This window comes from Lissotriton vulgaris, chromosome 5 (assembly GCF_964263255.1).
Source record: "Lissotriton vulgaris chromosome 5, aLisVul1.2, whole genome shotgun sequence".
Taxonomy (NCBI): domain Eukaryota; kingdom Metazoa; phylum Chordata; class Amphibia; order Caudata; family Salamandridae; genus Lissotriton; species Lissotriton vulgaris.
In genome coordinates this window covers 308,538,124-308,565,528 of record NC_141693.1, presented here as the reverse complement: position 1 = coordinate 308,565,528, position 27,405 = coordinate 308,538,124, and the positions used below count along the sequence as shown (strand labels likewise).

The following is a 27,405-nucleotide window of genomic DNA, read 5'->3' as shown; positions in this document are numbered from 1 at the left end:
AGCTTTGAAAACCCAACGCGGCGAAAAGCGCAAGCAGAGCGCACTATAAGGCACAAACAATGCAGCAATACAAGCACATTAAAGAGCAATTACAACAATAGTAAGGTAAGAGCACTTAACTGGCTGCGGAGCAGCAAAGAAAGAGGAAGTGGGATTGTCTACATACCTATTTATAGTGCAGACTCTATGGTTATCACCCAAGTGTTTCTGGGTAATGTGTTTTTTTACATGGCTGCTGGGCATTTCTAAATAAAGAAATGAGACTAGCATAATCGGAGCCTCCTGTCCTGAAATAGAATTATCCCTGGGCGTTTGAAAACCAAGCACGGGATCGCTAAGCCTCCACGTCAATCAGAGAGTGGAGAGCACTGGCACCACACCCTTTCCCAACATGTTACAGGGCGTGGGTGGGACCCCAATCTGTGATCAGTTGGGAAAGGGTGTGGCAGACGGGAAGCCGAGGAATCGAGTCTGCGCAGACTCAACCTCACACTGCTTTCCGCGTGTGAGTTTGCATTCTCCAGTGGATGGTGGAACGTATTACTGGAAGGAAACCATTTGATGGAAGCAGGTTGCTTTAATGTACTTGGAGGACTACAGTGAACTCAGGAGTCAGTAGTTCACCAGTCCAGGTAAGGATTTAGGCGGGGAATTTATTAAAGCTATATTTTGTTTGTTTTATATAGAGCGGACAAGACTTTTTTTCATATATATTTGAGACAAACTGCATAATGCTGGAAGTTACGCTGCGCGCCGATGGTAAGTTTATTGCTTGTGTTTTGACATTGGTCGAGGTGGCTGCTCTGTGCTCTGGCCTGCTGCCTCCGTGCACCTATGCAGGAGGAGAGCATGGGCACTGTAGTAATAGCCATCGAAGACCAGCCAGATCCCATTTGAGACAATTGAGAACTCCTGTGGAGCAGTCTCACAACGGACCTCGAAAATGCACATTCTTCCCACATCGGTCCTGCTCTTCCTGCTACCCCCAACACTGCTTGGGCTGGCGATCGCCATTCAAGAAGATGACGGCAGGGGACACGGAAATAAGGAGCCACAACCATCATAGCTGCCAAGGTTACAGATTGCTATGTGTGACATTTTTATAATTTCATCGTAATTATGAGTGACATTTCAACAACGATGAGTGACACTTTTTACATATCAGAAATCACACCCATTTGAGCATCGAGAAACTCTCCACAAATGGAAGGGTACAACATAGCCCAGGGGTCACAACCTGATCGCAGACTGTAATTTATTTAAAAAACAGCAGTTTAATAAAAAATCAATTAGCTGATTACAGATGGGCACGCAGCTCCGCCCGTAATTTATTATTAACCTGAGGCTGAGAATAAGTTACAAGGGTATTCTAGGCCATTAACATACTACACAATGAGGCATCGGGAGGACAGGGGGTCAGGGCAAGCCTGAGGAGGAGGGAGAGGCTAACTAACCTAGTTCACAGTCTGGCATTATTATCTCAAAAAGATACAGTGAGCCGTAATAATTCATAAATAGCTTAGCGGCCTGGCCTCCCCGTCCGGGGTCCGTGCTACCTAAGAGTACTTGCACCAAGAGTAGTCTAAAATCACATATGGCACAGAAGTGTTTACTAATACTTTCAAACAAACCGTCACTCTTTCAGGTGTTTAGTTAATCCTGATGACGGATTACTTCTTGTGGCAGCTCAGCTGAGCCCGGTGCCGTGAAGTCAGATGCCAGCAGCTCTGCTCCTATCGCGCAATAAACAGACCACGCAGTTATAGGTGTAAAAGGCCATTTATTAGACCAGAACTGCGCATAACAATAGAACAGTAAACCATAACAGAAAACACCCCACTCATACATCCCCCCCATTAGTTTCAATCATTCATGTAAATACTGAGCCCTAGCGGCTCCAAACACCCTCCACTTGCCGTCAATCACCCTTCCAGCCCCCAGCCATTGCCAACTTCAAACCAACTTCGATCCGTCCTGACCAAGTCTCCCCCCCAAGGGATGGGTATGCCCGCTCTTGACCCCCTATCCCTTCGGAACCTGCCTACCGCAGCTCTGGCCTAAACTGGCAACGCAACAAAGCCAACCCAAGAACCACCTCTAACTGCCGGGTGGGTGGGCGGTCTTTTCGAGCTCCCTCCCGATGGTGCCAGGCGCGGAAAAGAGGAAGATCCCTTCCTCCCCCGCGCTTAAGTACCCACCCCCTAGCTCCTCCCCTTCCCCTGCCTGGACTATCCCCTGCGCGAAAGACCCCGGGCAAAGACTAGTCTGCGACTCTGCTTTCCCCGGGGCCCGGCATCGCGCAATAAACAGACCACGCAGTTATAGGCGTAAAAGGCCATTTATTAGACCAGAACTGCGCATAACAATAGAACAGTAAACCATAACAGAAAACACCCCACTCATACATCCCCCCCATTCGTTTCAATCATTCATGTAAATACTGAGCCCTAGCGGCTCCAAACACCCTCCACTTGCCGTCAATCACCCTTCCAGCCCCCAGCCATTGCCAACTTCAAACCAACTTCGATCCGTCCTGACCAAGTCTCCCCCCCAAGGGATGGGTATGCCCGCTCTTGACCCCCTATCCCTTCGGAACCTGCCACCCAGTGGACCCCCTGTAGGGCGGTACACTGCCCCACCCCCCCCACCAAGGGGCCGTCCGTCCGTCCGCGCAAAGTCACTCCCTCCGACACCAGATCGACTCGTTCCACAACTTGCTCACCACATCCCTCAGTTCCATCATATACCATGCATTCCCCAGACGAGACAGATGCACACCGTCCTCCCTAAAGGCTAAGGGCTCCTCCAGGCGAAGTCCAGGATGTGAGATAACTTTCACCCCCCTATCAACACAGTAGAGTCTCATTGCCCGATTCAACTTTCTCCGGGCCTTCTCAATGGCCCCGTGTTTCATGGCCCCTCTCCAAACTTTACGGGGGACCAGCTCCGTCCAGGCAATGCAGGCCCCCGACATCCTTGATTTAAGCACATCCAATTCCCTCTGCATCAATTGCAACAGAGCCAGTCCAGACAATTGCACCAGGTCGTTCTCGCCCAGATGGATGATCAACAGATCCGGGCACCCCCTTTGTGGGACCATCTTCGCGAGCCAGGGCAGTAGCGCCCCCCATCGCATTCCGCTCTTCCCCCACCATTTCACCTCGTGCAATTGTCCTCTCAGTCCCAGGTTACGTCCGTAAACCTGCTGGTCAGCGTACTTGGATGCCCAGTGCACAAAGGAGTGCCCAACGATCCACGTCACCGTCTTACCACCCGGGCCACCCACGCAACCTACGAAGAAAAAAGATGTTAGAAACGGGCAAAACAGAAATCACAAACCAACAACCTGCCTGGGACCCCATCTACTTTCTCACATACCGCTCGCAGCAGCGAGACTTCCAACGACCAATACTCCGGATCCGGTCCCAGGACCATCCCAAACGAGCCGCTGCAGTGGCAGCCCCAATACGGAAAGAATGAGTACCAAACCCCGCACCATTCATCCCCAGTCGACCCAAAGCCATCCTCAACACCGCCAACAGCTGGCCCGCCGACAACCTCGCACCCGAAGTATGCTGGAAAATTTCACCTCCCCGCGGGCCCCCAGCCCCGCAGAAGGAGCGCCACTCTCGCACCGGGCAAACCGCCCCACCAGACTCGTTCAGCCACACCCACGCACCACGGCCCATCTGATCAGTCTTCGAGCGGCCCAGCCAAATCCCCAAACGCCCCGCATCCACCCGCACATCCTCGTACAACCGCCCGGGCCCCCGCCTCGTGCCCAGCAACTCAGACACGCGAAACGCCCCGAAAAACATCCACACCATGCACAGGCGAAACAAGCCCACCTCGGCCCCGTCATAGCAACACTCAGGCAACACCCCCACCAGACGCACCAACAGGTCAAACGTCACCGCCTCCCGCAGGCGCCTCCCCCCGACACCCCTCTCCCGGCCCCACCCCCGCAACATGCGAGCCAGTACCACATCCTTGGTGGGGTCGAAACCCAGAAACAGAATACAGTAAAAGGAAATGCCAGCCAACTTTCCAGAAATCGTAGCAGCAGTCAGGCCCCGGTCCATGCAGGAGAGCACATAGCCCCTCACACCATCCAGCACCTCCGACTCCCCACGCACCACACCATCCACCGTCCAACCCATAAAAGAACTAAATTCAGACCATGCCAACCGATATGTCCTCCTTGTGGACGGTGCCAACGAACCCTCCACCAGACCAATCATCCTCACTCCCCCAATGCCCAGATGCCGGCCGGCAGCTCGGTCTTGCAGGCGTCCGCTCCCGGCGCCAGATGTCGGAACCGCTGCCACTGCGAACGAGACAAAGCATCCGCAATGTCATTATTCGCCCCAGGGACATGCTTGGCCCGAAACACCACATTCAATTGCAGACACGCCAGCATGAACCTTCGCAACAGCTTCAACACTCGCAGGTCCCTCGCCCTTTGGTTATCTACAAGGTCCACAACCGTCATGTTGTCTACGTGGAAAAGCACCGTCCTGTCCCGAAAGTCATCCCCCCACACCACCAGGGCCACCAGCAAAGGGAAGAACTCGAGAAAAGCAATACTCCTGCCCTGCTTCATCCAGGAGGCCGGCCAGCTCTCCGCGCACCACCGCCCATCCCAAAAGACTCCAAACCCCGCTGACCCAGCCGCGTAAGAAAAGATCTGGCATTGCCACACCGCCCTCTCCTCATCAAACTCCAAGGGCACTCCATGAAAATCGTGCAAAAAAGCGATCCAAGTCCGTAGATCCGACCGCACCCCCAGCGAGATCCTCACCCGGTGATGCGGAAGCACTGCCCCCGACATGGCCATGCCGAGCCGCCGACAGAACGTGCGCCCCGCCCGCACAACCCGGCAAGCAAAGTTAAGGAAACCCAGCAGCCTCTGAACCGCCCGCAAAGGGATCCTCCTCTCCCCCACAGCCCACTCAAGACACTCCAAAATCTCCTTCACCTTAGCCGCAGGCAGACGCGCCAACCATGCAACCGAGTCCAACTCGATCCCCAGGAACGTGAGGCAACAGCTGGGACCAGCCGTCTTCTCCGGCGCAAGAGGCACCCCGAACTGCACTGCCAAGGCCTGGAAACGCGACAGAGCCCTGCCACAATCCCCCGACCCTGCCCTGCCCAGGAAGAGGAAATCGTCCAGGTAGTGAGTGACCTCGCGGCACCCGCTCACCCTCACCATGACCCACTGCAGGAAAGAGCTAAACAATTCAAACAAGGCACAGGAGATGGCACAACCCATGGGAAGGACCTTGTCGACATAGATGGCACCCCCGAACTGCATGCCCAAGAGCCCGAAATCCGCCGGGTGAATCGGCAGGAGCCGGAAAGCTGACTTGATGTCGCACTTCGCCAGCTCCGCCCCGGGACCACAAGAACGCACCATCCGGACCGCATCGTCCACCGACGCATACAGCACCCTCGAGTCCTCTTCCGCAATGAAGTCGTTCACAGACCTCCCCTCCGGCCATGACAAGTGGTGAATCATCCTGAACTCCCCTACCTCCTTCTTCGGCACAACCCCCAGTGGCGAGACAATCAGGTCCGGCAGCGGCCAATCCAGGAACGGCCCCGCTACCCGCCCCTCCGACACCTCCTTCCTCAACTTTGCACCCACCACACCCGGCAACTCCTTCGCTGACTTCAAATTCTCCGCCCACCGCCGCTCCCTGGGGCCCTGATAACCCACCCGAAAGCCTTCGGTGAAACCCCAAAAGAGCCGCGCCGCGGCCTCGCGGTCAGGATAGCACGCGAGCCACGGGGCCATAGCCTCCACCTTAACCGGAGTAGGCGCCCTTCGGGCCAGGCTGTCCTCGTCCCCTGGTGTTCCGCCACTGTTCAGAAGGGGTGGCGAGCGAGAGGCACTGAGTGATGGGGTGCTTCCCTCCGCACTTAGAACACTCATGTTTAAACTTGCACGGGTACCTGGAGCAGAAACCCCGACTGTAGCTCCAACACACTCCTGTGGTGGCCCCCCCCGGTTTGGGCGGCTGTCCGGACACAATGGTGCTGGGCACAGTTCCGCCCCCCGCCCCGCCCTGGGCGGGACGCGTCGGAAAAGACCGATACAACACCGGCAAACCGCTGGCCGTATGTGTAGAGGCCGACGAGTGCGACGACGCCATCCACTGCATCCAAAGTTCCTGATCCACCTCCCCCCAGCTTTTCTCCGGATCGGCGCTGACCCTGGCCCGGAACTCCTCGTCATAGTTCAGCCAAGCAAACCCCCCAAACTGCATCTGAGCCTTGCGGATAATGTCCATGTATTTGAACAACGCAATCGCCCGATCGAGATACTTCACACAATAGACGCTAGCATAGATCAGAAAAGCCGAAGTCCAATTCTGCATGGTGATAGGCACTCTAGGCCACCTCGTCAATTCCCACTCCTCCTCCTTGGAACCCTCCTTCGCCTGAACCTCCCGGTGCAGTAACTTAAAAACATCCACAAACTCATGTCTCCAAATCTTCTCCCTCATTTTCTCGGACAAATGTGACCCCAACGGCATTGCCAGCCCCATGTACGGCATTTTCTTCGGGACCTTCACCCCTTTTTCATCTTTCCCATCACTCTTGTCAGTCTGCACCCCCAAAGTTACCGACTTACCATCCACCTTCTTACCATCCTCAGGTGGACCGCCCGAAGGCGCCCCCCCTCCCTCACAGACCCATCCCCCACTCCCACCGACCGGCAGGCCCGCTTCCTCCCCTCCCCACCCCGGGGTGCGTCATCCCAAACCGCCCACCAGGCACTCTCACCTGTTAGTGCCTCTGTCCGCTCCCGGGGCCGTCCTCTGGACTCCTTTCCACGGGCCTTCACCGGTCCAGTCTTCTTCCGAGATCCGGGGTCGACCTGCAAGACACCAAGGTCGTCACCCCCCGCTGCGCGGCCTACGCCTTCCAGGTCATCCCGCACCTCCCCCTCTTCCAACTCCTCGCTCTCAGCACTGTAATCCAGTTCAAGCACCGGTTCCAGATCCACACCTTCAGTCGAGACACACTTCACTGCACGCTTCACACCCTTGGCTCCACACTCGCGGCCACGCTGTACGGTGGCGCCACCAGAACTCGTTGCCCAATCCCGCGGGGGAGGGACAGCCGCCGCGGACTGCCCTACTGCTTCCGACCTGCGTCTTGGAGCCGTGTTGCGCCCCGCTAGGCCCCCCTTGGCTCTGCCGACAACTGCCGACTTGGATCCCCTCCCGCCCCCCAGGTCGCTCGAACCTGGCAGGGCCCCGGCACCATCGGGCCTCAAAGCCGTGCTGGCCGTCCCTACCCCGGCCGCGCCCCCAGTAGAGTGGGCGGCCAGGCCTGACCTCCTTAACCTCGCCTGCCGGATCTCCTCCTCCTGCCTCTCCGCCTCCCTCTCCTCCTCCGAGGCAGGGGTGGGGGGCCCCTCAACGTCGGGGCCCCACACAGAACCAACCCGGGCCCTCGTCTCCTCAGCCCACCTGACCTCCTGAATCTGTTCCAAGATACGCTCTCCCCTGGCCCTCTCCTCCCAGGAGACAGAACCCCAAATCGGGGGGGGGAGCGGCTGGCCGTGGCCAAAAAATTCGCCCCCCCGTGGGAAGAACCCCACCTGGTGGAAACCTTGGACCCAACCCGGGCCGCCAATGGGAACCAGAGAGGGGGAAGCACTCCTGCCCACCGCAAACCCAGGCACCAGCGGCCGAACCACGGCCGGGGTGCCCGCCCTGGAGCCCCGGGACAAGTCAATCGGGCCGCCCCCAGACACCCGCAGGTCCAGCCCAGGCCCATCCCCACTAAAAGAAGCCCCATCCAAACGAACCAAGGCCCCGGGGGCCCCGCCGTCACCCTCCGACCCGACCAGGCCCTGCGCGGGCCCAGCCCGGGCGTCACCTAGCTCCACCCCCTGCGCAGCACCGTCCGGCGCCAACAGAGGACCCTGGAGCGGAAGCTCCTCGGGCACGGCCCGCACGGCCGCCCCCGAGGCCCCAGGCAAAAACTCCAATTGGGGGAAGGGGCGTGTGGAAGTCGTCCGACGCTTCCCGCCCCGCGCAGTATCCTTAGGGACACCCGCCCCCCTCCTGGCCCCCGAGCCACCCTCCTGAACCTGGTCGTCCTCCAGGCAGGCGAAAACCGCCGCCTGCACCCCCGCCGAGGCAGCCCTCGTGCCTCTGGTGGCCCCCACCCAGGCCTGGTCCATGACCCCGGGCCTAATCAAGTCATCGCGGCCGGCCCTAGCGAGCAGTAACAAGGCCTCACGGACCTGTTCCGCAGACACCCCAGACATCCCGGCCAAATCAGCAACAAAAGCAAGAGAAAGAACTACAAAACCCAGCTGTCGTAAGAACAGCTCCGAGAACAATTCCTAAAAGTAGCACTAGGCCTCAAACTACGCACTAACTACAACTCTTTTCGAGCTCCCTCCCGATGGTGCCAGGCGCGGAAAAGAGGAAGATCCCTTCCTCCCCCGCGCTTAAGTACCCACCCCCTAGCTCCTCCCCTTCCCCTGCCTGGACTATCCCCTGCGCGAAAGACCCCGTGGAAAGACTAGTCTGCGACTCTGCTTTCCCCGGGGCCCGGCATAGTGCTGCACAGGTTCGCCGGCGAATCGGGAAGCCTGAGGTCATGGTCCGAGTGCCGTCCCGCTGGCGCCAGTCCAAGACCAACGCCGGTAATATATATTGATAAGCTCCGAGGTGCTGTAATGCATGCAGCCATTTCTAGAAGGGGGGGGCAAGAAAAGGCACCTACTGACAATGCGGCCCCCAGGGGAAGTGAGGTCGACAGACCAGTCTTCCCCTGGGGAATTTGCGCGATACCAGGGCAGGTATGTCGGGATAGGCTGGGGGGTGGGCTTAGGGGTGGGGATCTAGGGAGGGTACATAATTTATTTATTTATTTATGCGATTTTATATAGCGCGAACTTTACCCGAAGGTGTCAGAGCGCTTTACATAGGACCCAGTTTCAACCATAAGGACTGATGGTTACAATCGGAAAAACAGATTTGCAAATTCTTTTTGACTTACATAAGAACCAGTTGAAAACATACGGACTTAGGATTACGTGCGTTATAAAAAAAGGTACAAACAGAAAAAATTGCAAATGTACAAGAGATAGAGTCACACAAGGAGGAGATACAAATGGATAAACTCTAGGCATATACTAGTGATATCTCTATCTACTTAGGGAGGGGATACACATGGATATACTCTAAGAGTCACAGAGGAATGGTAGAGAGCACAGCGGACTCTTGCATAAACTAGTGATTAGAGTTATCTCTATATACATAGGGAAGGGGTAAGACTGGATATACTCTAAAAGTCACATAGGAACGGAAGAGAGCAAAGCGGACTACTGCATGTCCTAGTGATTAGAGTTATCTCTATATACATAGGGAAGGGATGCACATGGAAATACTCTAAAAGTCACCTAGGAGACTAGTCATTAGAGTTATCTCTATATACATAGGAAGGGATAAGACCGGATATACTCTAATGGACACATAGGAATGGTAGATAGTACAAAGGTCTACTGCATACACTAGTGATTAGAGTTATCTCTATATACATAGGGAGGGGATAAGACTGGATATACTAGAGAGTCACATAGGCAAGGTACATGGTGAGCAGAGTTCCATAAGTGTGGATGCAGTCACAGAACAAAGGGAGGGTGGGAGGGATGCAAGGGTATGGAGAGAAGGGGAAGCGGAAAAGGGAGGGAACATTTGAGGATCATCCACGGGGAAAAGGGTTAATGGACCAGGGAATGGGAGGAGGGCTAGAGTCCAGTGAAACTGTCCGAAAACAGCAGCAAAGTGATGGTCAGGACAAAGCAAAAAGTCAAGAAGTCCAGTAGTGAAGGTGGGAGATGAAGCTGGAGGCCAGCGGCAGGCGCGTTACCATCTTGGAGAGCTTGCAGTCAGCCGTCTCGGTGGAGGAGAGAGTGCGACAGGTGGTGAAGGCCATGTTGACGCTGTTGGTACGGTCACACGTTGGCCATGGGGCGCTGCACGGCTGCCGGTGGGTTGTGTGTGGATTCACCCGCAAGCAGTGTGGACTCCAGGAGCAGTGGCACATTCAGAACGCTGGTGCCATGTGGGGGGGGGGGGGGGGGGGGGGGTGAGTGGTCTGGAGATCCGGCCCGTGTTGCAGGGCCCCAGTGCATTCCGGCAATGGCAGTGGCCCCAAACTGGCAGCAGGTCGGGAGGCAGGCCAAAAGTCCAAGAGAGGGCCACAGGATTAGCAGGAGGCCGGGGAGAAGTTGGGGCGAGCCAGTGGAAGCGGCGATCGCCATCCAGAAGTCGCCTCCGGCCGCCATCTTAGAGTCAGGCAGGCGCTGGGAGGATTCCCTCGGTGGGGGTCTCCACCGAAGTGAAGGTAGAGGAAATTATGCCAGCTGCTGCGGCGAGAGTCTCAACAAGCCGGGGTAGCGCAGGACGCAATCCTACCTCCCAGCGGCGGCCGCAGTCAGCAGAGTCCACGGCGCAGTGCCGCCCGCCATCTTGAGCGCCTCCGCCCTCTCCTCCTTCACCTCGGGAGATCGAGCCTGTCTGCCAACCTCGGAGCGATCGCTGCTGCTCCGCACCTGCCCCACTCGCTCCGCTTAGTGCTGGAAAAAAGAGCGGTCAAAATGACGGGCTGTAACTGCCCAGGGCCGGGTCAGAGCATTTCGTGGACCGTGGGGAGCAGCTAGTTTGTTTGTGGAGGTTAGTGGTAGCGTAGCTTCAGGGCCTTGGGCTGGGTCAGTTGCAGTAGTGAGGGTGTGGGGTAGGGTGACGCTGGTGCCCCAGTGTGAACTTTTGGAGGAGAGCAAGTTTATTTTGCCGTCGAGTGTAGGGTTAAGCGCTTTGCCGGGGGCACGCTATCTCCTGGAAGTTAGATACGCGCTACGCGTGAGGCGCGAGGCTGCCGGTTCCCACACATCTCGCGGGCCGGACCTAGCTGCTAAGTCTCACGCATCGTGCGGGGTGCCAAACCTCACGCATCTCGCGGGCGTGCGCGGGTTGCCATTTTACATGCATCTCGCGGGCACAGCAGGGTAGGGGCTACACGGGGCGCAGGACCTTGGAGTGAGGGAGGCCATGGCGACACCGGATTCGGAGGCAGTGTGGGAGGCCCTGCGGGTGTTGGGGAGGGCTGGCAGGGCGGACCTTTTGCGGCCAGGAGTTTTGGACCAGGCGTGGGTGGGCATGACCCGGACGCCAAGGCCTGCGTCAGCGGGTGTGGCGGCGGTGGTGGTGGCTTGCATGGACGAGCCGACACCGACAAGATCAGGCGCAGGAGGGAGGGGCAAGGGCAAGAAGCATTCGGAGGTGCCTCTGCGCGGAGGATGGCGTAAGAGCCTCCCTGCGCGGTTGGTGGATGTGTCGGTGGGGGCTGGGGGAGAGTTGGAGTTGTCAGCAGGGACTGGTGCCACAGATTTAAGCCGCGCGCCGCCGGTTATGCATGTTGGCAGCCCAGCCCCCTCGGATTCGGAGGGGGAGGTGCTGGACCTGGAGGATGTAGATGGGGCCATGAGGGAGGACAGTGAGGCCAGCGGCCGGGAGGGCGATGTTGGTTCCGAAGTGTCCGCGGGTGAGGAGTTCACGCTTGCGCTGTCGGAGGGGGAGTCTGAACCGGAGGCAGGGGGTGGCCCATCGGGGGAACAGCCGGAGGATTTGTCCTGCGGCAGGAAAGGGGTAGTGCGGTTGACCGTCCACAAGGGGAAGGCGGATGTGTGTAAGGAACCCTCCGGGCAGGATGCGTGGTACGCCAGGTGGGCGCACATGACCGAGGAAGAAAGGATTCGCGACCAACGTCGCATAATCGAGGAATCGGAGCAGGCATGGCAGCGTTTGTGCGCGGCCAGGGAGGCGCGGGCGGGTGGGGTGCATGGGGGCGAAGGGGCCCCGGCACCTGTGCGCGGGGCGGGAACAGGCAGAGGCCGTGGCGGGGCGACCTCCGGGTCGCGGGGTGAGTGGGTCTGGGTAGAGGGGTCAGGGACTGCTTTGGCGGCACAGAGACCTGGCGGCACTGGGGCCTCCCCGAGCGCAGATGGCTCAGGGGGGGCGGGAACAAGCCAGCGGTGAGTGCTGACAGAGGCAAGGGTGGGCCGACGGGGCGCAAAACGGCCTCCAAACGCCGGGACGAAGCAGCAGGGGGGTCCACGGCGGCCTGCCCTCCAACGAGGGATCGCGCCACTGCAATGCTGGAGTGCGAGTTTATACCTGCAGTGCGAGGGAAGGGTGCAAAACAAGTGGTGAGTGAGGTGCGGAGAGTGGCATCGGTTGAAGCGGATGAGGAACGGTTGGACTATGAGGACGAGGATGAGGAGTTGGAGGATGGTGAAGTGCGTGACGATGAGTGTTGGGTGAGAGGGGGAGCGTCAACCAGCAGGATTGGTGTCTTACAGGCGGCACCGGACGGAGCTGGCTCGGCGGCCAGGAGAAGTCAGAAGCCGGCGGAGGCCAGGAGGACGGAGCGTGGCGCTCCAGCGACTTTGGCAGGAGAGGGCGCATGGTGGGATGCTTGGGACGAAGGTCCTAGGGGGGGGTGTAAGAAGGCCTGCTGGTCGGTGGGAGTGGGGGATGGCTCTGTGCGGGATGTGGGCCTTCGGGGACATGGGGCCCTTTCCAAAGGATGGTAAGAAGCAGGTCGTGACGGCCAGCGCGCAGACAGACGCTGTGGCGGATCTGGGTGTGAAGGAAGATGGAGTGGATAAGCTGAGGAAGAAGTTGCCTTACATGAGTTTGGCGATGCCACTCGGGTCACATTTGTCGGAAAAGACAAAGGCCAGGATTTGGAAACATGAGTATGTGGATGTTTTCAAACTTCTGCATAGAGAAATTCAGGCGAAGGAGGGGTCTAAGGAAGAGGAGTGGAGGTTGACAAGGCGGCCGAGGGAGCCGGTGACAATGGAGAACTGGACGTCGGCGTTCTTGATATACACGAGTATCTATTGCGAGAAGCATGCGGACAGGGCGATAGCACTGTTTAAATATATGGATGTGATACGGAAGGCCCAATTGCATTATGGGGGCTTTGCCTGGCTGAGTTATGATGAGGAGTTTAGGGCCAGGATTAGTGTGAATCCGGACAAGCCATGGGGGGACATTGATCAGGAGCTTTGGGTGCAGTGGATGTCCTCTACTCAGGCGGCGGCATCGACTCGTACGGCGAGTGGTCTCCCGATTGCGTATCGGCCTTTTCAGCCTCGTCCCGCCCAGTCTGGGGCGGGGGATCAGGGAGTGTCCGGAGGGGCGGGAAGTCAAGGAACGTGGACAGGGGCTGCTGGACAGCAGTACAAACCTGGAACCACTGGGGCCTGCTGGAACTTTAATAAAGGTTTCTGCACGCGACACCCATGTAAGTTTAAGCACTAGTGCTCCAAGTGTGGGGGGCGTCACCCGGTCACACAGTGCCTTACTCTTGCCACATCTTCGGAACAGTGGAAGATTACCAAGGGTAGGGGCCAATCTGGGCCGAAGGGCCCCTACTCCGGTTAAGGTGGAGGCCATGGGTCCATGGCACTCCAGGTACCCTGAAGAGAGGCAGCGTTGAAACTTCATTGGGGGGTTTTGGAAGGATTTCAGATTGGCTATCAGGGTCTCAGGGAGAGGCTTTGGGCAGAGAACCTGCGTTCGGCGAAGGAATTGCCTGGTGGCGAGCAAGTTGCGGAAGGAGGTCTTGGAGGGTAGGATTGCTGGCCCGTTTGACACGTGGCCTATGTCAGACCTTATAATTTCTCCCCTGGGTGTGGTTCCCAAAAAGAGCGAGGAGAGTTCAGATTGATTCACCATCTGTCGTGGCCTGAAGGGAGTTCGGTGAATGACTTCATCGCGGAGGAGGATTCCAGGGTGTTGTATGCGTCTGTGGATGAAGCTGTTGGCTTGGTGAGGGCTTTCTGGAAGGGGGCAGAGTTGGCCAAATGCGATATCAAGTCGGCCTTTCGCCTCCTCCCCATTCACCCCGCGGATTTTTCATTGCTGGGCATGCAATTCGAAGGGGCCATCTTCGTGGATATGGCGCTGCCGATGGGCTGTGCGATCTCTTGTGCACTGTTTGAAACCTTCAGTTCCTTTTTGCAGTGGGCATTTGTGGAGAGGAGTGGGCACCGGCTGGTGTCGCACTACTTGGATGATTTCATGTTCGTCGGGAAAGGGCTGACGGGAGAGTGCGGTGAGGCTCTGGGGCAGTTCCAGTTGTTGGCGCAGGAGTTTGGAGTGCCGTTGGCACCAGAGAAGACGGCGGGGCCTAGTTGTTGCTTGACCTTCTTGGATATTGAGTTGGATCCGGTGGCATGGCAGGCGCGGCTACCGGTGCAGAAGGTGGCGGAGATGCAGGAGGTTTTGACACAGGTGATCGGTGTTCGCAAGATTGACTTGAGGTCGGTGCAGCGCTTGCTCGGTTTGCTGACCTTTGCGTGCCGGGTGGTGAGGGCCGGGAGAACATTCTGTAGGCGCCTCGGCATGGCCATGTCGGGGGCGGTGCTCCCTCACCACAGGGTCAGGGTCACAATGGGAGTCCGGTCGGACCTGCGTGTCTGGTTGGATTTCCTGGAAGAATTCAATGGTGTGTCCCTGGATTTCGCAAGTGACAAGATGGTTTGGCAGGTGCAGCTCTACTCGGCCGGTTTCGGAGTTTTCTGGGACGGGCATTGGTGTGCAGAGCAGTGGCCGGCTCATTGGCTGCGTCAGGGTAGGAGCATTGCTTTCCTTGAATTCTTTCCCCTGTTGGTGGCGTTGGTGGTCTGGGGGCCGGAGTTCCGGAACCGGTCGGTTTTGTTTCATATGGACAATAGGATGGTGGTGGAACTGGTGAACAATCAGAAGGCAAAGGATTTGCGAGTGATGCGCCTGCTGCGAAGTTTCATGCTGCTCTGCTTGCGTTTTAATGTGCTTTTTCGCACGCAACATGTGCCTGGGGCGAGCAATGACATTGCGGATGCGTTATCTCGTTCGCAGTGGCAGCGCTTCAGGAGGCTGGCACCGGGAGCAGAGGCTTGCAAGACCAAGGTGCCGGAGAGTATCTGGGCCTGGGGGGAGTAAGAGTGGTGGGTTTGGTGGAGAAATCTATAGCTGAATCCACGAGGCGTGCGTGCAGGTTGGCATGGTCTGAGTTTGGGGCCTTTCTGGGTTGGAACAGGGCTGCGTGGGGGTTGCCACAGAGTGACTGTGAACGGGGAGTGGTGCGTTTTGTTTTGGAGTGCATGGATAATGGATTGTCACAGACTACGATAGCCACAGAGTGACTGTGAACGGGGAGTGGTGCGTTTTGTTTTGGAGTGCATGGATAAGGGGTTGTCACAGACTACGATAGCTGGCAAACTGGCTGGCATCTCCTTTTACAGCATGGTTTACTTGGGGTTTGATCCGGCTAGGGCGGATTTGTTGAGTCGAATGTTGAAAGGTTGGGGTCGCATGAGGTTAGAAGGGGGAGGGGGGGAGTTGCCGAGTGAGGCGATTACTTTTGAGCTGTTGTCGAGAGTGTTGGGGGAATTGCCCCACTGCTGTTATGACGATGGGGAGGTGGCGTTGTTCAGATTGTGCATGGTATGGATGTTCTTCGGGGCATTTCGGGTGTCGGAGTTGTTGGGAGTGCGTGGTGCACCGGGGCGTGTGTTTGGGGACGTGAGGTTGGACAGGGCCCGGCTGGGTATATGGTTGGGTCGTTCAAAGACGGACCAGGTGGGTCAAGGCAAATGGGTGTGGCTGAAGAAGAGCGGGTGTGCGGGTGTGTGCCCGGTGCGTGAGTGGACGGCCTTTTTGAGACGAGTGCAGAGGTCGGATGGGGAGATTTTTGTGCATGCGTCTTTGAAGCGCTTGACGTCCTTTCAGTTGTTGGCGGTGTTGCGGATGGCTTTGCAGAGGATTGGCAGGGACTCAGTGTGTTTTGGCACTCATTCATTTCGTATTGGTGCGGCCACGGCGGCGGCCGGGTTGGGTTGGTCCTGGGAGGAGATTCGGAGAATTGGGCGCTGGAGGTCCCGCTGCTGCGAGCGCTATGTGCGTAAATGAAGGAGGTCGGCGGCTGGGTAACAAGAGGGGGGCTGCTGCGGTGGTGTTACAGGTCTGTTTTGCTGTGGTGTTAATCTCTTTCTCTTCGTAGGTTGCGTTCGGGGGCCAGGGGCCAAGACGGTTACCTCGATTGTTGGACACTCCTTTGTACATTGGGCATCAAAATATGCGGACAGGCAGGTGTACAGTCGTAGCCTGGGCCTGCTGAGCAGTCATCACGAAGTCCATTGGTGGGGTAAGAGCGGGATGCGGTGGGGCGACTTGTTGCCCTGGCTAACGAAGAAGGTGTCGCAATTGGGTTGCCCGGACATGCTGGTAATACACCTGGGAGAAAATGACTTAGTAAAACTGTCAGGAGTGTCCTTGTTACATCTGATGCAGAGGGATCTGGAAGCAATGAGGAGCAATCTGGCTGGCGCCTATATTGTTTGTGCCATGAAGGATCTGGAGGGGGGCACTTAAGCCTGCTGCCATTGAGAGGGCAAGGAGGAAATTGAATAGGGCGATGAGACTCTTTTGTGATGCTCATGGAATAAAAGTGCTGGCACATGTTGGGCTGCGGCTAGAGGAGCCCCTTCTTTTCCGCGACGACGGTGTGCACCTTTCGCACATGGGAAACGCTTACTATTTAATGGAGATGCGGGATACCATCAGCTTGTTGTGGAATGAGTCTATCTGGTGTAGGAGAGATTGAGTGCGAAAGGTGCACGTGTGGTGGGGTAGGTAACCGCTCTCCGGGGGTTCCCTGGGTGGCAGAACTTGGGAGGGGTGGGGAGTCCATGACGGGCAGAATCACCCTTCCGGGGAGGGGGTTACAGGTGCAGGATGGGGGGTGTGGTAGATGGAGGTGAGAGGACAGGTGATGCTGGAGGAGGATGATGGTGAGAGGGGAAAGTGAATGGTATGCGTGAAGGGGTCGGGTGTGAATTGGAGTGAGTAGTGGAGTATGTGAATGGATGATGTTTGGAGGTCATGATGTTGGGGGGATTATTAACTGTTATTGATGTTATGTTGAAATTTGGTTGTCATACCTGTCCTAATAAATGGCCTTTTACGCTAAGACATGCGTGGAGTGGTTATTTGCGCGATGCGGCCCCCAGGGGAAGTGAGGTCGACAGACCAGTCTTCCCCTGGGGAATTCGCGCGATACCAGGGCAGGTATGTCGGGATAGGCTGGGGGGTGGGCTTAGGGGTGGGGATCTAGGGAGGGTACATAAGGGGACAGGGGAGGAAGTCCTTCCTCTTCCTGTCCCCGGTGCCGTAGGGAGCAGCTAGTTTGTCCGCCCTCCCACCCTACAAATTTTCAGGAGTGGGGTAGTGGCAGTGTTACGGTTTTGCTATAAGTTATGCAGCGTGCCAGTTTAGGACGGGTTGACATGGGGAGAGTGTTTGCAGAACTTGGGAGGGGTGGGGAGTCCATGACGGGCAGAATCACCCTTCCGGGGAGGGGGTTACAGGTGCAGGATGGGGGTGTGGTAGATGGAGGTGAGATGACAGGTGATGCTGGAGGAGGATAAAGGTGAAAGGGGAAAGTGAATGGTATGCGTGAAGAGGTCGTGGTGTGAATTGGAGTGAGTAGTGGAGTATGTGAATGGATGATGTTTGGAGGTCATGATGTTGGGGGGATTGTTAACTGTTATTGATGTTATGTTGAAATTTGGTTGTCATACCTGTCCTAATAAATGGCCTTTTACACTAAGACATGCGTGGAGTGGTTATTTGCGCGAACAGCACGTCCGCCATCGACGTTTGACAAACACACACACAGTTTTGCCCGCTCACCCATTAACGTGTCACACTGCCTGCAGTGTCTCTTCTAGCTCCACCGAACAGGCTGCAGTAACGCGCTCGGCAGCGGCTTTGAAACGCTGCCCAGCGCCGGTGGGTGCGGCAGGTGTGGGAGATGTAGCCGTGCGGGGGCTGCTGAGTCCCTGATGTCCAGAGACATAAACCCACATGATAATATAGGTGAAACATTTATAGAAACATTTCAAAGAATTAGGATATCTCACTCTACTTACTTTGAGAGGTGAGCTTCACCGGCTGCAAACTGGTACGGGCCCGGCCTCCTCGTGACCACACAACCACTCCACAAACTGCATGAAAATTAATCAGCCGAGTGTATTCTGGGATCTAGAAGTCACCGGGCCGCCGTTCGTGTGCTTGGGGTTAGGTCGGGTTCGCTGCCGATCCTGTGGATGTCGTCGATCACATTTTAAAAAAATATGATTACGGCGGGATCTCAGTATTAATTTGGGCTGCAGTGAGAGTGGCTCAATGTGACTCAAACTAGCCGCGCAGCCGGCGCAGCCGGCGGGAATTTCGCAGGAAGCAGGGCAGATATTATAACAATGTAGCACTAGACTAGAGTCTGAGTGTAGATCTTTAACTGCTTAGCTGCTGCTCCTCGCAAGTGAAGTCTGCTGCGGCCCGGGGCGCACACAGTTGGCGCAGGAGCACGCTAGCACCTGGCATAGTGGACAGCCAGTTTCAGCGCTGTCAGTAGAGTGCGGGTCATTGTCAAAAATGCGTGACAATGCATTTCAGTGCGGTGTTGCGGGAACACCACACTGAAATGCGTTAGCGTCACGCCTATTGCGTGATACTTGACAGGCCTGAACCACCCCCTGCACAACCGCAACACAAACCTGAGCCACATTGGCAAGGCCCCGCAGAGAAAGTGCCCACCCTGCATCTTCCAGTGCACCATTAAGAAGAAGACACTCTGAACGCAGATAACTTGGGATTTATCCAGGCATTTGTGGCCGCTATATCCATCATCATTGTTTCAGAACTTGGAGATAAGATAAGACTTTCCTAATTGCTTCTATCATGGCAATGCGCTATAATCGTTTGACTGTTTTGGCAGGTGCTATGCTTGCCTTAGGCCTGATGACATGTGTATCAGTTTTATTTGGTTACGCTACTACAGTATACACATACTATGTGTCCACGGCGTTGTTTGCTATTTTAGGGCTAAGGATTCTTCGAGAAGGTATGAAGATTCATCTGATGAACCCTGACGAAGGTCAAGCAGAAATTAAAGAAAAGATGAAGAATATCACAGATCAAAATTGCTTAATGGGCCCAAAAATGTAGAAATGGGAGGCAGCACAAGTTCTGGACCAAGAAAGTGACAACATTTTATCCCTCCAATATTTCTTCAAGCCTTTACTTTAACATTTTTAGCAGAGTGAGTACATCATTCATAGCTTACAACAATTGTTTTCTGTTTTGGCTGCTCGAGAGGTGTGGCAGTTGGTGGAGCGATAGGACATTGCTTGTGCACAGGTTTAGCAGTTATTGGAGGACGAATGATAGCGCAAAAAAATCTGTACGAACTGTGACCATTATTGGTGGAATTGTTTTCCTCGTGTTTGCGCTTTCTGCACTGTTTATAAGCCCGGAGTCTGGATTTTAACAAACTTGTTGTCAGATGTTGCGTGGACTGGGATCTTTACGACACCCATTTTACAATGTACTGCTGTATATACTGTACAGAATAGCGTACTTATATGAGCAATGTTTTGAGAAAGAAATGCTGCACAGCCAGTCAGAATTTTGTATTGAAAGCCTTTGTCAGTTCCTCAATTATCTGCAAAACAAGAAAGTGCAAGGACTTGAGTGTTTGTTTTGATTTTAATTGTGATTTTTGGGAGGAGACGGTGGTGAGTAGTGTTTTGGAGTGCATGAATTAAAATGTTCTTCCACTTCAGTTTTCTACAATGTTACCTTAAAATGTTTTGTTATACTGTGCTTATTTCTTTTATATTGTTGGTAAAAACAAATACAACAATATTTAAGTGATCAATATTTGACAACATGCTTTTTTCCTTTGAGGTAATGGAATGGTATAAATGTCCAGATGTATTTGTATATTTTCTTCAGACATTCTGCAAATATAACCTAGAAAGTACTTACATTGCAGTTTCTGAAAAAGTGACAACCTAATTTTTTGCATAGTATTGCATACATATTTCAGGGCTGGTTTTGTCGAGTCGCCGAACACCAAACTCCTGTCAGGTTTTAGGCGATCCATATTGAACATGCAGGAAATCAATTTACATGTGATGAATTTCATATATTTTGTTATCTCTTGTTATGAAAACTTTTGCTAGTCTTTACTGATTAGCCTAGCTCAGCCTTTCCATTTATTTCTTGACCCTATCCGTCAGTGTCATTTCTTGGCTTTGCAGTGTAGTATATAAATGACTTGAAAGCTGTTTGATAGGCTCTCTCTTTAACTGCAGCACAGTCTAGGTATGTTTTATTTGTAAAATTATTGTCCATTACACACTTCTGTCCATACAACTCAAATTTATGGAAAAGAGAGCATTGACGGTATGAGTAGACTGAAACTGGCTGTAAGTGAGAATTCATCAAATACATAAACATGACTTTGTGTTCAGGACATACATCTTCTAAAAACAATATATTTGAATACCGTCTCATGTATTACTAGAATTTCAATACAATTGGCACCATAGCGCTTGTGTTTGTTGAGTAAACATAACCTATCTAACAGAAAAGTTCCCTTCCTCCACCATCCTTCAGAGGACTTAAAGATGTATTGAATGCGTGCACAATTAGTTTTTATAGAACAGGGCGATGATAACTGCTTACTGTGTTTCACTGTGTTTTGTAGTGTTCTTTTGGCCTTTTTTACGAACAAGCTGTTTCTACAAAGTCATTTTTACAGTACTTGGCCATTACGTTTCGCAGTTACAATGGCTGGGTTTTTGTATAATGCTGACAATGTTCGAGGGGTGCATTTGAAGTGTAACCACAGAGTTTATTCGGAGGTGTAATATTTCTGTAAGCTTAAAAAATGGGCCTCTCGCAGAGTGTCCACAGGGAGAATTCTAGCTCTCCTACTGGGTTCACAGAACAGTTTTGCCACTCCTCTCGGGTGTTATTGGTATGTTCAAGGAAGCAGTTTCTTCTTCTCCATGATGTCAGTGAATTTGTCACAAGATAAATCTATCTTTTTAACAGGATGCAAAAGAGCTATATTTTTTATCTAAGGTGTCAAAATATGTGCAAAAGGGAGCTCTTTCTCTCCTCGAGGGACTGAGTATGTACTGTAGACAAAGGAGTGGTGCCTATCCCAAAGAAGCTCTCACTCTGCTCCAGACTCCACAGTGCAGAAAGGTGCAATGCCACTCCAAAGTGGGGAATGTGACCTCGTGTGCATAAGACAATCCTGGGCATAATTCTCCGTGCTCCCTACAAGTGTTTTTGCTTGCATTGCAAGAGCAAATGTTTTTTAGGTTTCGCCTATTACCATTCGCTTGCGAATGGAATGGCGAAAATTCATGGGCTCGATCGAATAGTCAAACCACTGCGGTTTCCACTGCGGTTTCCACTGCGGTTTCTTTACAGTGCATGTGAGGTCACGTGACCACAAAAGCGGGTCACGTGACCACACACGCACGAGCATCTCCCTAATCCGCCTGCCCCCACCAGGCTCTCCCACCCCCATCCGGCTTCCCTCCGCGCATCTGCCTATCACACTTCTCCCCTCGCACGCATTCCCACCCCCCCACCAGGCTCTCCCGCCCCCATCCGGCCCATCTGCCACCAGGCTCTCCCGCCCCCATCCGGCCCATCTGCCTATCACACTTCTCCCCTCGCACGCATTCCCGCCCCCCCACCAGGCTCTCCCGCCCCCATCCGGCCATTTGCTTTTTCGAGCCGAGCATGGCGGAATAGTCTTGCTTTCCCGGTTTTAGCTTCTTTTTCTTTCGTTTCTATTTTTCGATTCCCATCGTTTTCTCGTCATTCTATACCTTTCCGCCCCCCACCAGGCTCTCCCGTCCCCATCCGGCTTCCCTCCGCGCAGCCATCTGCCTGCCACACTTCTCCCCTATTCCCATTGTTTTCTTGTTTCCCCCCTCCCTTTCTCATCACGTTGCTCGTCATTCTATACCTCGTTGTTTTTTTTATTTTTATATTCATAAGTGTTGTTTGCTTTTCAGCCGTCGCTCATGTGCCCCTCTCTCCCAATCTACTTTACATGTTGCTCTGTCGTCAGCGTCCTTCTCCCCCACCCGCTCTACACTGCTCTTTCACCCATTGCTTCTCCTACCTACCCACGCCCTCTGTTGCTTCACCTCACCCGCACCTCACTGCTCGACTCTTCGCCCCCGCTCTCTGGTGTTCCTCGTGCACTCCTACCTGCTCCCTCCAGTGCTTGTTACATTTTGCTTAGCTCCTCTAACTCAAAACGCTTCTACTTTATGTGCAAGTGTTATATGTGCGTAAATGGAATGAAAACATCTAAAACGCCCCTTTAAAGTTGTAGCCGCCCTCTGAGTTTTCAAAATACTTATCCTCGTGGAAGATATCACACACACCTGTGATACAGCAAATCGTGGTTTTTTTTGGGGTGAGATTGTTTTTTCTTTCCCGATGTTGCAAGTACTTTAATGTTAGAACAGTTGCATGCTTTAGTTGTGCTTGGGTTTTTTTGTTTGAAGAGCGAGCGAGAGAAATGGGTTGAAACCTGAATATTGTAGTGGGAACAGTGGCTAGTGGGGACTGGTGTGGTCGTCGGGCTGCTTTGGTTCCACTAGCCGGTCACATCACAACAACCTGGCACAGCTGATATAGTGTGTGTGCATGTGTGTTAAAGTCTAGACTGCATTGCAGATCTTCGATCAGACTGGTGCCTTCTGTGGACACATGGGGTGGGCGGGTCACAGAAGCGTGCAGAACATTGGCCCCGCCTCTGGTGAATAACATGAACTAGCGCATATTGCCATCAAAAGATCCCACTTCTGTCGGCGCTATTGTATTTTCAGTCTGCATTCAAGCATGCTGGGACTTTTACCCCCACACCCAAAAAAAAGTAACATTAAATCTACCCCCATTCAATTTACAGCTGCTGGCCTGGTTTCCAAAGTCCACGTATGGCTCGCTGCTCCAGTGCAGGATTTTTCTGTGCATTCTGGGACTCGTAGTCCCGGGATGCTGACGTCTAAACCACATCGTGGCCATATTCGGCTTCACAACTTCACAACCTGGAAGCAGAACCGTATTCTCGATTCTGTTGCTCATAGCAAGCGAGTGGTCGCAAGTCGGGTGGGGTCCGTAGAACAGCTGTATGTGTCAACATTCCTTCAAAAATAGAACTCTGACCATCACATGAGTAAAGTTGGAGACTTTCATGACGGCCAAGGTGGCAGCAGTTCTTGATGTCGCAGTATTAAAGAGCAGCTACCTCACTCTCCCAAGACACTTGTTTTCCTCTGAGAAGTGCTGGTACCCAGAGGTACAGGTTCCACACACCTGCCCAATTGCCTCAAGTGGTCTCTGAGACCCCTTCACAAAGGCAGTAGATGTGCTTCCCACTATTACATACTGGGGGGCCGTTAATGGTCGCCTGTTTCCATGTCTCGAGCACGTGTAACCGAACCCCTCTTGTATTCTCCATTCTCGTGTTCGCCAGCAGCACAGTGGGGCGTTTTGACAGGACTGTTGCTGCCGCCCCACACCTCCCACCCTTCCGCCTGCCCTGGGTGGTAAGTTGCTGTCAGGCACAAGCCTCTCGTGAACGAGCCCAGCCAGCCCAACCTCCCTCACACAGCTTCTCCCAGCCATATGGTCATTCGAGTTGCCCACCCCCTCCCTCTCCAGCGCCTGCCTTCCGTGACTCGCATTAGATCATCAGAGGCAGCCCAGCCCAGCAGGCAGCCCACCCCCCTCCCTCTCCTTATGGGCAGCCCACCCCCTCCCTCTCCAGCGCCTGCCTTCTCTCTCACATCGCCTCACTGGCCCGTTTGTTACTTGTTTGGAAGGATAGTCATATGGGAAGGGCTGCCTGCCGTTTGCTGTTAAGGTATACAAGGGTTTAACACGTATTTTGTCGTCTGAAGCATTTTTTCACCAATGTCCTCTTAGTTGCAACACATCCTGCTATCACCGAGTCTGCAGCAGGCTGTGTTCTCCCAGGATGAAACCGAAATAAGACACCCCAGACAAGCCACCCATTGTCATAAGCAAACACAGCCTCGGTCTTTGCAGGCACAAAACAAGGGCCGTTTGGGAAACAGGGCTGTTCCTTTGTAGAGCTGCCAGGGCTCCCCTATACAACACATTCCCGCTAAGCCACAGGAAGGAGAGGACGCCGCTGACAGAGGCCTGACAGGCAAGACTTTTGGAAAATAAAGATTCACTCTTCTAGCCAGAGTGTTGAAATATATGATGCTCTGGTTACTATGCTCACTGGTAATTTGTATTACGCTGAACTTAGAATCCGACCCATTCAGGCACATAATAATATGGACATCAAGTGACTCGGGACATTGTCAGCCTCTTCCTCCAACAAGCATTTGCAATGCAATAGGTCTCGCATTTATGAGAGTTTGAGCTTTTGACATTGTAAATGACAATGCCCTTTATTTATGTGTTGTTTTTAAAACAGATAAATAAAAGGCATTGTCATTTACAATGCCAATAGCTTAAACATTCGCAAATGCGATACCTTTTGCATTGCATCTGCGTTCGGCACCCGCGCTATAAAGATATACAAAAACAAGCACTGGCGTTGCCAATAGGTTTCGTATTTGGAAAGTTGGAGCTATTGGTTTTTGTAAAAGACATTTTATATTTATATACACATTGTCAATAAAATATATAAATAAAAAATGTCATTTACAAAACCAATAGCTCCAACTTTCCAAATGCGAAACCTATTGGCAACGCCAGTGCTTGTTTATATTGTACAAAACCATTACAAGTGTATTAGTGTGTTCAAAAGTTAATGTGGGCAAATGATAACATCAGCATACTCAAAGATTGTCCTCTACAGCTCATAAAAATTGGAAATTTCTTAAATGATAAATAATTCAATTGTAGTGCTTTATTAACCTTCCCGCTTCCTCAAATGTGCTTGAAAATGCACCATTTGTCCACTCTTTTTCAAAATTTTCTCCAGGGGAAAACCCCCCCGAGCCCTCCGTAAGTTGTTTGAGCTCGCTCACTACGCTCGCTCGCCGCAGTGCAACAATCATTTTACGGCTCACCACTTTCAAATGTCACCAGCCGCCACTGCTCATACCAGGTGGAAAGGCATTCCATGGCTTTGGGCACTCAACCCCAAAGCTTCTAGCCTCTTGTGTACTTTAATTGATGAGTGATTTATACTTTCTTTTGCAGACATATTTTGTTGGCAACCTATCAGGTGGCCAGCTTTTGAAGGTATGTAGGTCCCTTTTTCGTAAAAGGTATCTTACATCATTGTGACACGTCGTTTGCGGCTAAAGCATAATTCCCCGGTTCTCTGTAACCTAAGAAGGCGTCATCAGATAGAAAAGCAGCTGAATGCTGAAGTCAGACAACAACAACACCTCAATATGGGCCAGAAACTATGACACCTGATGGGTTGTCCTGTAAGCTGTATGGTTGCTGATGGGCAAAAGGAGAGGGAATTGCAGTGAACCTACACAGAGAAAGAGAATACGCTATGGGTGCAGTAGAACGTGGATAGGAGGGTTCAAGTGAACGTGGAGGATGACAAGTATCCAGAAAAGTCCAGAGCTGGTTCTGTTACCATAGATGGAGCATGAAGAATCCCTTTTGAGGCAAGGTCATGGCTTAAGATTAGTATTGTATGAATGCTGGATGCATGAGAAACAAGAATTGGCATAGCCAATAAGTCTCGCCTTTGGGACCTTGTAAGTGTTTAGTTATCCAGCACAATATCCTTGGTGCAACAACTTCAAGTGTTACATGGCTAAACACTTATAATGTCTCAAAGGCGAGGCCTATTGGCTATGCCAATGCTTGTTTTGAGTGACTGCAGGTATGCCACTGTGAGGTGGAGATGCTGCGAGTGCTTTTACAGGAGCCCCTGTGACATTGCGCTCTTCAAAATGTATCTTGGGTCTGGTGTAATACTTCTAGCCCCTATTCCCGTTTTCTTGAACCCAATGCATCCTTAAATGTCCCATGTACAGCTGGGGTTGACACTCCTATTACCCCTGCCCTCCGGTGACACTTTACCTGTCATGGGTGGTGGATGTGGTGGTGGTGGACATGGTGGTGGACGTGGTGGTGGTGGACTTGGTGGTGGATGTTGTGGATGTGGTGGTGGTGGACATGGTGGTGGTGGTGAATGTGGTGGTGGTGGAGGATGTGGTGGACATGGTGGTGGTGGACGTGGTGGTGGACGTGGTGGTGGACGTGGTGGTGTTGGACATGGTGGTGGTGGTGGACGTCTTGGTGGTGGTGGAAGTGGTGGTGGTGGTCATGGTGGTGGTGGACGTGGTGGTGGTGGAAGTGGTGGTTGACATGGTGGTGGAGGTGGTGGTGGAGGTGGTGCTGGTGGTGGTGGACGTGGTGGTGGTAGTGGACATGGCGGTGGATGTGTGGTGGTGGTGGACATGGTGGTGGTGGATGTGGTGGTGGTGGACGTGGTGGTGGTGGACATGGATGTGGTGGTGGATGTGGTGGTGGTGGACGTGGTGGTAGTGGTGGACGTGGTGGTGGTGGACATTGTGGTAGGGAACATGGTGTTGGTGGATGTGGTGGTGGTGGTGGACGTGGTGGTGGTGGACGTGGTGGACATGGTGGTGGTGGACATAGTGGTGGGGGACATGGTGTTGGTGGACATGGTGGTGGTGGTAGACGTGGTGGTGGTGGACGTGATGATGGTGGTGGTGGTGGACGTGGTGGTGGTGGACGTAGTGATGGTGGTGGATGTTGTGGTTGTGGTCGATGTGGTGGTGGAAGTGGTGGTGGACATGGTGGTGGTGGACATGGTGGTGGTGGATTTGGTGGTGGTGGATGTGCTGGTGGTGGTGGATGTGGTGGTGGACATGGTGGTGGACGTGGTGGTGGACGTGGTGGTGGAAGTGGCAGTGGTGGTCATGGTGGTGCTGGACGTGGTGGTGGTGGACGTGGTGGTTGACATCGTGGTGGACATGGTGGTGGATGTGGTGGTGGAGGTGGTGCTGGTGGTGGTGGATGTGGTGCTGGTGGATGTGGTGGTAGTGGACGTGGTGGTGGACGTGGTGGTGGTGGTGGATGTGGTGGTGGTGGTGGACGTGGTGGTGGTGGGTGTGGTGGTGGACGTGGTGGTGGTGGACATAGATGTGGTGGAGGTGATGGACATGGTGGGGGACGCGGTTGTGGTGGACATGGTGGTGGGGAACATGGTGTTGGTGGACATGGTGGTGGTGGTGGTGGACGTGGTGGTGGTGGACATGGTGGTGGGGGACATTGTGTTCGTGGACATGGTGGTGGACGTGGTGATGGTGGTGGTGGTGGACGTGGTGATGGTGGTGGTGGATGTAGTGGTGGTGGTGGACGTGGTGGTTGTGGTGGATGTGGTGGTGGATATGGATGTGGTGGTGGATGTGGTGGTGGTGGATGTGGTGAACATGGATGTGGTGGTGGATGTGGTGGT

General features: G+C 53.8%; 1 pseudogene; it reads left to right on the top strand.

Annotated features, from left to right (window-relative positions):
- Window positions 1–943: 943 nt before the first annotated feature.
- LOC147710790 (putative divalent cation/proton antiporter TMEM165) lies at window positions 944–19,416 on the top strand (annotated as a pseudogene).
- Window positions 19,417–27,405: the final 7,989 nt, after the last annotated feature.